General features: G+C 48.1%; 1 long non-coding RNA gene across 1 annotated transcript; it reads left to right on the forward strand.

The window, feature by feature from the left end:
* Nucleotides 1-4,684: 4,684 nt before the first annotated feature.
* LOC309856236 lies at nt 4,685-8,774 on the forward strand. Its single transcript, XR_014307111.1, has 3 exons — nt 4,685-5,141; nt 7,511-7,772; nt 8,356-8,774. It is a non-coding gene; the product is annotated as an uncharacterized lncRNA (long non-coding RNA).
* Nucleotides 8,775-10,084: the final 1,310 nt, after the last annotated feature.

The raw sequence follows: 10,084 nt of genomic DNA on the forward strand, positions 1-10,084 counted from the left end.
AGAGGAACTCAACATTGAAAGACAAACAGCCGTAGGATGCCAGCCATATTTAGATGGTTTCCGGCCTGAGGGCAATGGTCATCCCCATTCCTGTCAAGATCCAAAGGGTCATGATTCTCAAGGTAGGATGAGAGTTGCTGCCCTGAAATGAGAAACCAGTCCCGATATGGGAAGTCTTACAGTGGCAGCTTGTGTCCATAGCCAGTAGGGTCTAGAAACACACTTGCAGCCCTGGACGTCCATTTCATGGCCTTCCCCACACCTCCCCACAGGGCTGACTGGGCTTCCTGCCAGGCTTCTTCCCTGGAGCTCCTTTTCTGGCCCAGCTGCGGGCCTGGTGTGGAGGGTGAAGAGTTACCTCACAGAACCACCATTGGCCGACTGAAGCCACCCTTTGTGACCTCACCCAGATTTCCCAGCCTTTGCTCTGCCAGGACTGGACTTTCCTTCTCCTAGAGGTTCGGTCACTCAAGTCCCACAATGCCTTGCAGCCCACTCTGTCTGCAAAGCCCAAATGAGTCCCCAGTAACATGAGGGAAAGTGGAAACCAGACTAGTTAGATTGTTTCTAGAAAATTCATTCTGGCCACTCAAGATCACCATCAGCCTTGGAGTTCATAGACTGTATATCTACCATCATATCCTAATACTTAGGCAGATTGTGGAATTCAAGTTTGTTACCAGATGTCAGGGATTGCTTCTTTACCTTTCGGAAAATCAAGCTAATCCTTCTTTGCCTTCAGCTGACACTTAGACATTTTCTTAATAATTATAAAAAGAGGTATTTTGATCCATGCCTTGGGCTGTAACCCTGTTGGACCTGTGGAGTAAGTGCTGTGAATTAGAGAGTTGCTTCTGAGTCAGCCAAGATGGGAATAAAGGGGCGCTTAGTCAGTATTGTTCATAACAGAGAACAAGTGAAAACAATCATTCTCAACAAAGGATTCACAACGGCGGTGTTTCGGTTTCGAAAAGGAAAGACAACTTTATTATTATTATTATAGAAACCTAATAGAAATAGAAGAGGAAAGGACTCGACACAGAGATGAAGGTAATAGCAGGCAGTAAATGAGAATAAGGCGAGGTCGCATCAGATCAGGTACTTACAACGTCCAACCTCGCCGGCCGGGCAAGCTGGGTGGAGACAGCAGGGCTGGCGGGGCCACTGACCAGCCCCATCAGGGCCATATTTACAGGGCAAATAACAGGGCTTGAGATTAAACATTTGTTCGCCTACCGCATCTCTACCTTATCACGTTTCTGTATTTTTAAGGAGCCTGGGCTACGGCTTGCATTCCGGGCAGGCCAGCCTCGCCCGGAGCGCGAGGGGCTGTGGGACGACGTCTGTAGCTCCTGGCATCCGGAGCCAAAGGGCCAGTTCTGACCTGGAAGCCAGAGGTTACATTTAAATAACCAGGCTCCAAGGTCATTGGCACAGCACGAGTCGCGCAAACAACATTCCTTAGCCTGCCTGTGTCCGTGCGGGTCCAGGCGGTCGGTTAGGCGGGACCCATCCCGGCCGCGGGCACTGCTTAACCAGCCAAGGTCAGACAGTCAGCGGCCGCGGAAGATGCCACATGGACACGGTGGGTGGGCTCTGTGACCCTTTCCATGTCCCGTGCCTGCCTGTGGGGATTGGATCAAGTCAAACCCCGGCCCGGAGTGTGTGTGTGTGTGTGTGTGTGTGTGTGTGTGTACACGCTTCATTCGTAACACTCCCGCGTGATTTCCGTCTTCTGTCACAAACTCTAAAAATCAACTCTGAATGTTGTTTTGTGACTTCTGAAGGAGAAGTTTATTTCCAGAACCTGGCTCCGAACCTGGCGAGAGAGGACTCTCCAGGAAGAAGCAATCCCGCATTGTGCGGCTCAGGAAGAGCCTAGGGAAAGCAGCTCATGGAGCTTCGGGAAAACCTACACGGACCCTGCTGTGTGTTCCCCGGACCCTGCTTTTCTTTCCTCCGGGGCACACGGCAGGACTCAATTTCCCAGCCACGTGGCTGGTGTGAGTCACTAGTCGTCGAGCGGAAATACTGCAACCACTTCCGGGCCAACCTATGAAAGGTCCCATGAGTGACGGCCCACCCTCCTGTCCCTGGATCCAGAGTCACTGTTGTTTTATCTTTTGTCACAGCAATGAATGCTCCCCAGATGGACACAAAAGTCTTGTGGGGCTTCGGTTGGAGTTCTATCACATGGACGAGAACAGCCAATTTATAGCACTGAGTGATCTCATTCATGAACATGGTCTACGCCTGTATTGAGTAACTTGTCTTTCATGACTTTATTTTTTATTTTATCTTTTTTAAGGTTTTGTTTATTTATTTGACAGAGAGAGAGAGAGAGAGAGAGACAGAGAGGGATGGAACACAAGTAGGGGGGAGTGGAAGAGGGAGAAGCAGGCTTCCCGCCAGGACCCTGGGATCATGACCTGAGCCGAAGGCAGACGCTTATCCAACGGAGCCACCCAGGCGCCCCATTTATTGATATTTTAGGAAGAAGGCATATGTTTTCTCATGAATTTGATGTGTATGCTCGAGCAACAGTAAGACAGCTGTGCTCTGTGGAATCAGGTTTCTGACATGAGTGCAGCCAGTCGGGAATCCAGATGGATTTCTGACATTTTACAGAGAACCACACACGCTGTCGTACGCTGTTTGCTGCTCTCCTGCTTCCCACTGTTGGAGGAATCTCTCTCTTACAGGTGGAGACCAGAGAGCTCTAGGAAAGGCAGACGGATGGAAACTTCTAGGCTCCAGAAGTCACTCACCGTTCTCACAAAGGAAGAGCTTGTGGCCTAAGGAGACTATGCAGAGGACATAGCGGCGGTGTGTGACTCTCCAGTGGATAATTCTGTCAGTTCTTTTTTTTTTTTTTTTTTTAAGATTTTATTTATTTATTTGACAGACAGAGATCTCAAGTTGGGGGAGAGGCAGGCAGAGAGAGAGAGAGGAGGAATCAGTTTCCCCGCTGAGCAGAGAGCCCGATGCGGGACTCGATCCCAGGACCCTGAGATCATGACCCGAGCCAAAGGCAGCCGCTTAACCCACTGAGCCACCCAGGCGCCCCTCTGTCAGTTCTTTGACTACTGTGTAGGAGGGACAGTGTTATAAGGCCTCGGGGTTCATGCCAGCTCTACTTCTGACCAGGGACAAGCTGCTTAGAATCTATTTTGATCCCTCGTGTAGAAGATGGGAGCCCCCCGCCCCGCACCCTTTTTTCTGCCACAGGAACTCTGTGCCTCCCGGTGCTCAGGCCAACCCAGCACATTCTCCAGGGGCTGCCACAAGGAGAAAGAACGGTGAGAGCAATTCATGAACCAGGAGACATCAGGTCATTGGGTGTTATGGCAGCTCAGGTCCCGGCGTTTCCTCAGAGTCCGAGCTGGGACCCAGGGGGAGGCTGGGGAGGATGCGGGAGTTGCCAGCACTGACCCGGGCTGCCCCCCCTCCCTCTCCCTCCCTCGGACTGGGAGTGCTGCCACCGTCGTGTGCACTCCTTATTTCCCGGGGTCAACAACGAATGTTCTGGCACCTTTGATTTTGTCTCCAGCCCAAATGCCATATGGCATCTCTCTGGTTCTTGGTTACCCTGGGAGGATCTCTGTGGGAGAGAAAGAAGGAAAGAGATACCACAGCCCTTAACAGGATCCTCTGGCACCAATTGGAAAACACAGGATCCATTCTCTGTTTGTTCCTGTGAAAAATAGCTGCAGAAGGTCTTGAAATTCATTTTTTTCCTTTTCTTCCTTTACCCTTCTGCCCCAAGGCAAACCCTGCCTTGGTGTTCCCCTTGTCTTTTCTTTTTTCTTTTTTTCTTTTTTTAAAGATCTTATTTATTTATTTGCCAGAGACAGAGGGAGAGAGAGCAAGCGAGCACAGGCAGGCAGAGAGGCAGGCAGAGGCAGAGGGAGAAGCAGGCTCCCTGCCGAGCAAGGAGCCCGATGTGGGACTCGATCCCAGGACCCCGGGATCATGACCCGAGCCGAAGGCAGCTGCTTAACCAACTGAGCCACCCAGGCGTCCCGCCTTTTCTTTTTTTAAAGATTTTATTTATTTATTTGACAGACAAAGAACACAAGTAGGCAGAGAGGCAGGCAGAGAGAGGAGGAAGCAGGCTCCCTGCTGAGCAGAAAGCCCAATGCGGCGCTTGATCCCAGGACCCTGGGATCATGACCTGAGCCAAAGGCAGAGGCTTAACCCGCTGAGCCACCCAGGCGCCCCAACCCCTTGCCTTTTCTATGTAAGGTCTTTATGACCCATCGCCCTTCTCTTTGTTGAGATTGAAGGCGGCAGAGGGTAACCACCTCATTTCCCCCAAAGCCAATTCAGTCACTTCCCTCTGTGACCAACAGGTGTCAGATGTGCTGCTCTCTCCATGGTCACCATCTCCCTTCTGAGCACGATGGAGTAACCCTTCCTCATAAGCTTTTCTTCTCAAGCTTCCATTTTCCAAGGAACCCATGGTTTCGATCCGCTTAAATTACACAAATCCACATTCCAATCCCCTATATGTAAAGTTGGTCTTAATTCGACCTATTATAGGGAAAGATTTCACTGGCGAAAACACGATGTTTACCTAGGAACCGGTTTACAAGCCATTCTTGTAGTTGCCTGGAGAATACGAGGGACTCAGGCCAAGGCCAGCCCTGCAGGTCTGAATGGGTCTGAAGCCCCGCAGTCTTTCAAAGACTTGGGAAGAAAGCCAGGAACTCTTTAACTAAATGCAAACGGGTGTGATTTCCTCCTAGTTCCCAATGCTAGAGACCTAAGGGTATTATGCAAATAACAGTCAGCCGAGAAGCAGAGAAAGAAGATTTACTAAGGAATGCTTTTAAGACTTCACCCAATCTCCATCGGAGAGGAAGAGTCTGTCGCCCACAGATCAGGATACAAAGCCTAAAGGCAAAGTGTCTGTTTAACATTCTGACGGAGCACCCAGCCCACTTGGGTCCACAGGCAATGTTTTTGGGACAAGTACGGAAATAGCTGGTAGCCTTCTGTCACAGTGGGAAAAAATTCTGTGAACACGATGTTCTCGAAGTCTTACTGAACAGTCTTTGAAAAGAAGGACATTCCATGCGAGTCCTTCCGCTTCTCTCCGGTGAACACAGTATGACCTCAGTCCGTCGCTCTAGATTAAAGTGAGTATGTCTAATTTTTAATATTGTTGCAGTCATTCATTTAGTTTCACTGAGGCCATTTAGACATCTGGAGAGTCTTGTGAACGGTGGGCGGTGTGTGCCCAGAGCCTCCGCGCTCTTGCTTCAACGTGTCGGTGACCCCGCTCTGCGGAGCACAGCCCGTGCGTGTTTGGGGAAAGAGCTCGTCAGTGCGTGAGCTGCTGGGGTTGTGGCTCTCCCAGCCGGCGGCAAGCATGACTTTGGAATGTAATCAAATGGAGGGTTAGGAGGGCTTGGAAGTTGCACTGGGAGTTGCCTGGGCCACATAGGAAGTTTGGGAGAAAACGGGATTCCACAGTCCATGAAGGGCATGTCTGCAGGTGGGGTCCTGGGAGCAATGATTTATTGATTTTAAAGTTTATTTATTTATTTGAGAGGGAGGGAGCGCGTGTGAGTGCAGGGCCGGGGACGGAGAGAGGGAGAGAAAGTCTCAAGCTGACTTCGTACTGAGTGTGGAGCCTGACGCCCGGCTCGATCTCAAGACCCTGAGATCATGACCTGAGCTGAAAGCAAGAGCTGGACGCTGAACTGACGGAGCCACCCAAGCGCCCCAGACTACAAACATTTTTAATTTATTTTAAATTTTCCTTTTATTTTTCTAAAGATTTTGATTTATTTGACAGAGAGAGAGAGAGTGAGCACAAGCAGGGGAAGCAGCAGGCAGAGGGAGAGAGGGAAAAGCAGGCTCCACGCTAAGCAGGGAACCCGATGGGGGACTCGATCCCAGGACCCTGAGATCATGACCTGAGCCGAAGGCAGACGCTTAACCCACTGAGCCACCCAGGAACCTAATACAAAATTAAAAAAAAAAAATTATCTTAACTGTTGTATTAGTATCACCAAAAGAGAAGAAATATTTATCACCCCTATAGCACACACACACAACTTAAGTGCTGAATGAAAAAAGTAAATATGCGGGCGCCTGGGTGGCTCAGTGGGTTAATCTCTGCCTTCAGCTCAGGTCATGATCCCAGGGTGCTGGCATCGAGCCCCGCATCGGGCTCTCTGCTCAGCGGGGAGCCTGCTTCCCCCTCTCTCTCTGCCTACTTGTGATCTCTGTCAAATGTTTTTTTAAAACATTTTATTTATTTATTTAACAGAGAGAGATCACAAGTAGGCAGAGAGGCAGGCAGAGAGAGAGGGGGGAAGCAGGCTCCCCGCTGAGCAGAGAGCCCGATGTGGGGCTCGATCACAGGACCCTGGGATCATGACCTGAGCCGAAGGCAGAGGCTTTAACCCACTGAGCCACCCAGGCGCGCCCCCCACCAAAATCTTAAAAAAATAAAAAATACTCTTAAAAAAAAAAGTTTTATAGTCTTTTTCTTCTTCTTCTTCTTCTTCTTCTTCTTCTTCTTCTTCTTCTTCTTTTTAAAGATTTTATTTATTTATTTGACAGACAGAGATCACAAGCAGGCAGAGAGGAAGGCAGAGAGAGAGTGAAGGAAGCAGGCTTCTGGCTGAGCAGAGTCCGATGCGGGGCTCGATCCCAGCACCTTGGGATCATGACCTGGGCCGAAGGCAGAGGCTTTAACCCACTGAGCCACTCAGGCGCCCCATCTTCTTCTTTCTTTCTTTATTTTTTTGGACAAGGCTGTGAGGAAGCAGGCGTTCTCACCGATCACTCATGGGAATGCAAACTGTATGATCCTGTGTGCATTGACCCTGTGCTCCAGGAGTCCTAGGAATCTATCCTAAAGATATACCGACAGAAAGACAAACATATTCGCCCAGAGTCTTAACACATACACACCTGCATGCAGAGACACGCAACGGGCTGAACAAACCAGAGTCCAGCCACACGAGGGCGAGTACTATGCAGCCATAACACAGTGAGGACGATCTGTGTACTGATAAATTTATCGTCCAGTGAAAAAGCCAGTTATATACATGCACACCGGGTAATACATGTACTATGGTTGCATTTTTAAAAAGATGGAATACATACGAACATATAACATCCATATTTGCAATAGAAAATAAACCAAAAATTAAGAAGTTACTTAAGATGGCGGGGCGCCTGGGTGGCTCAGTGGGTTAAGCCTCTGCCTTCGGCTCGGGTCAGGATCCCAGGGTCCTGGGATCGAGCCTCACATCGGGCTCTCTGCTTAGCAAGGAGCCTGCTTCTGCTTCTCCACCCCGACCCCCTCGCCTGCTTCTCTGCCTGCTTGTGATCTCTGTCAAATAAATAAATAAAATCTTAAAAAAAATTTAAATTTAAATTTAAAAAATTGGTGGGTTTTCAATCTGGGAGAAAGAAATGTAATCAAATTGCAGCTAAAGATTCTACATGTTTGAACTGAAAGAAGTTTTATATTTCTTCCTCTTAAAAGTTCATATATCCTAGTTCTGTCCACTAAAACACCTAGCTATCAAGACAACCAAAGAATGAGCACAGCAGTGCCTAAATTGTTCATCTCTAAATACCATCTCCATGCCTCGGGCTCACTGAAGGACCGACATGCCGGTTCAAGGTCTTGGTCCTGAAATGTACATGATGCACCTGCGTCATCCTGTTGAGACCCAGAAAAGCCTCGAAGACTCGTGGGGACTGCTGGTGGGGTTTCTTTTTGGAGTGAAATGTTCTGTCATCAGGTAAGCGGCGCTGGCTGTACAGTTATGTGAATATACTAAAAACCTCCTTTGTACCTGTGGTTTTTTATGGTATGTGATTTATACCTTAATAAATTGTTATTAAAATGTTAAAGTATCTTTAATAACAAAAATGGGATGGGAACCATCATCACGACCACTGGGAAGGCCACAGGAATCGTGACTGACTGTGAGACACAGGAAGTTTCTTTCAGTTGATGGGGATAGAGACTCAGCTAGTAGATTTTCTAGTGCAGCTCGAGTCCAGGAGGGAGGGGTATGGCTAATACCAGCGTCACAGTGAGGGTTTTCAATGGGCAAAAGCTTGCTGGTGTATAATGTAAATCTCAGACAGCTGGAAAATTACAACAAGAAATTCACTAAGACAGAACGGAACATCTCTGAAGAACATGAAAAAAGTGCTGAATGCAAAAAGCAGATTTTTCAAGCAAAACGCGTATGGAAGAAACATTCCAGAATCCAGTGGTTTTTTTTGCAAAAGTATTCTATCTTCCAAACAGGCGTGAGCCATAAAAGAGCTACATGCTCTGGGAAAAGACTTAAGAGGTTTTTCTTTTTCAAATAGATTGGAAAACATGCTGAAGGAGTTGAGACGAAAATATGTCCCTGGACTTCAGCAACCTTTATCAAAATGACGGCAAGCTCTCCGAGCTGGAGAAGGTTCAAACAGGCATGCACATGGACTGCAGGCCTAACTACTGACAGGCTGATGTATCAAGATCCTGGAGACTACGAGAGCACCATGATTTTCCTGCGCTCAGAATTTGCTTTGTTCCTGGGCGCCTGGGTGGCTCAGTCAGTTGAGTGGCCCACTCTTGATTTTACCTCAGGTCATGATCTCAGGGTCCTGGGTTCGAGCCCCGCATCAGGCTCTGGGCTCAGTGGGGGGTCTGCTTGAGATTCTTCCTCTCCCTCCCCCTGTGCCCCTCTCCCCACTCATGCACACTCACTCTCTAAAATAAATAAATCTTTTTTTTAACTTTATTTTTTCAGTGTTCCAGAGTTCATTGTTTATGCAGCACACCCAGTGCTCCATGCAGTCCGTGCCCTCCTCAATACCCACCACCAGGCTCACCCATCCCCCCATCCCTCTCCCCTCCAAAACCCTCTGTTCCTCAGAGTCCACAGTCTCTCATGCTTCATCTCCCCCTCTGATTTCTCTCAACTCCCTTCTCCTCTCCATCTCCCCATGTCCTCCGTGTTATTCCTTATGCTCCACAATAAAGTGAAACCATATGATAATTGGCTCTCTCTGCTTGACTTACTTCACTCAGCATGATCTCCTCCAGTCCCGTCCACGTTGCTACAAAAGTTGGGTATTCGTCCTTTCTGATGGAGGCATCATACTCCGTCGTATACATGGACCACGTCTTCCTTAATCCGTTCGTCCATTGAAGGGCGTCTTGGTTCTTTCCACAGTTTGGCGACCGTGGCCATTGCTGCTATAAACCTTGGGGTGCATATGGCCCCTCTTCTCACTACATCTGTATCTTTGGGGTAAATACCCAGTAGTGCAATTGCAGGGTCATAGGGAAGTTCTATTTTTAATTTCTTAAGGAACCTCCACACTGTTCTCCACAGTGGCTGCACCAACTTGCATTCCCACCAACAGTGTAAGAGGGTTCCCCTTTCTCCACATCCTCTCCAACACATGTTGTTTCCTGTCTTGCTAATTTTGGCCATTCTGACTGGTGTAAGGTGGGATCCTGGTGTGGTTGTGATTTGAATCTCCCTGAGGGCTAAAGATGATGAGCATTTTTTCATGTGTCTCTTAGCCATGAAATAAATAAATCTTTTTTTTTTTTTTTTTTTTTTGCTTTGCTCCTGGATAGTGTCTCTGCAGAAAGACTCTTCTCTTTGAAATATTGACATTTTTCTAGTCATGTTTTTTTCGGGGGGGAAAAAAAAAACAAAAAAAGTAAACAGACAATGGTTCCAGTAATGATTTGATTTTACTAAAAAAAAAATTTTTTTAGAGCGCCCGGATGGCTCAGTTGCTTGGGCATCAGACTCATTGTTTCGGCTCAGGTTGTGATCTGAGGGCTGTGGGGGCGAGCCTTACGTTGGGCTCTGGGCTCAGCGGGGGGTCTGCTTGAGATTCTCTCTCTCTCTGCCTCTATCCCCAGCTTGTGTGCTCTCTCTCTAAAATAAACCTTTTTCAAAAATGCTTTTTTTCTTTCGGGGTGCCTGGCTGACTCAGCCAGTAGAACCTGCGATTCTTGATATTGGGGCCATGAGTTCAAGCCCCACGTTGGGTGCAGAGATTACTTAAAAAACTTTTTTTTCTTAAACTT

This window comes from Mustela nivalis, assembly GCF_964662115.1.
Source record: "Mustela nivalis genome assembly, chromosome: X".
NCBI lineage: Eukaryota > Metazoa > Chordata > Mammalia > Carnivora > Mustelidae > Mustela > Mustela nivalis.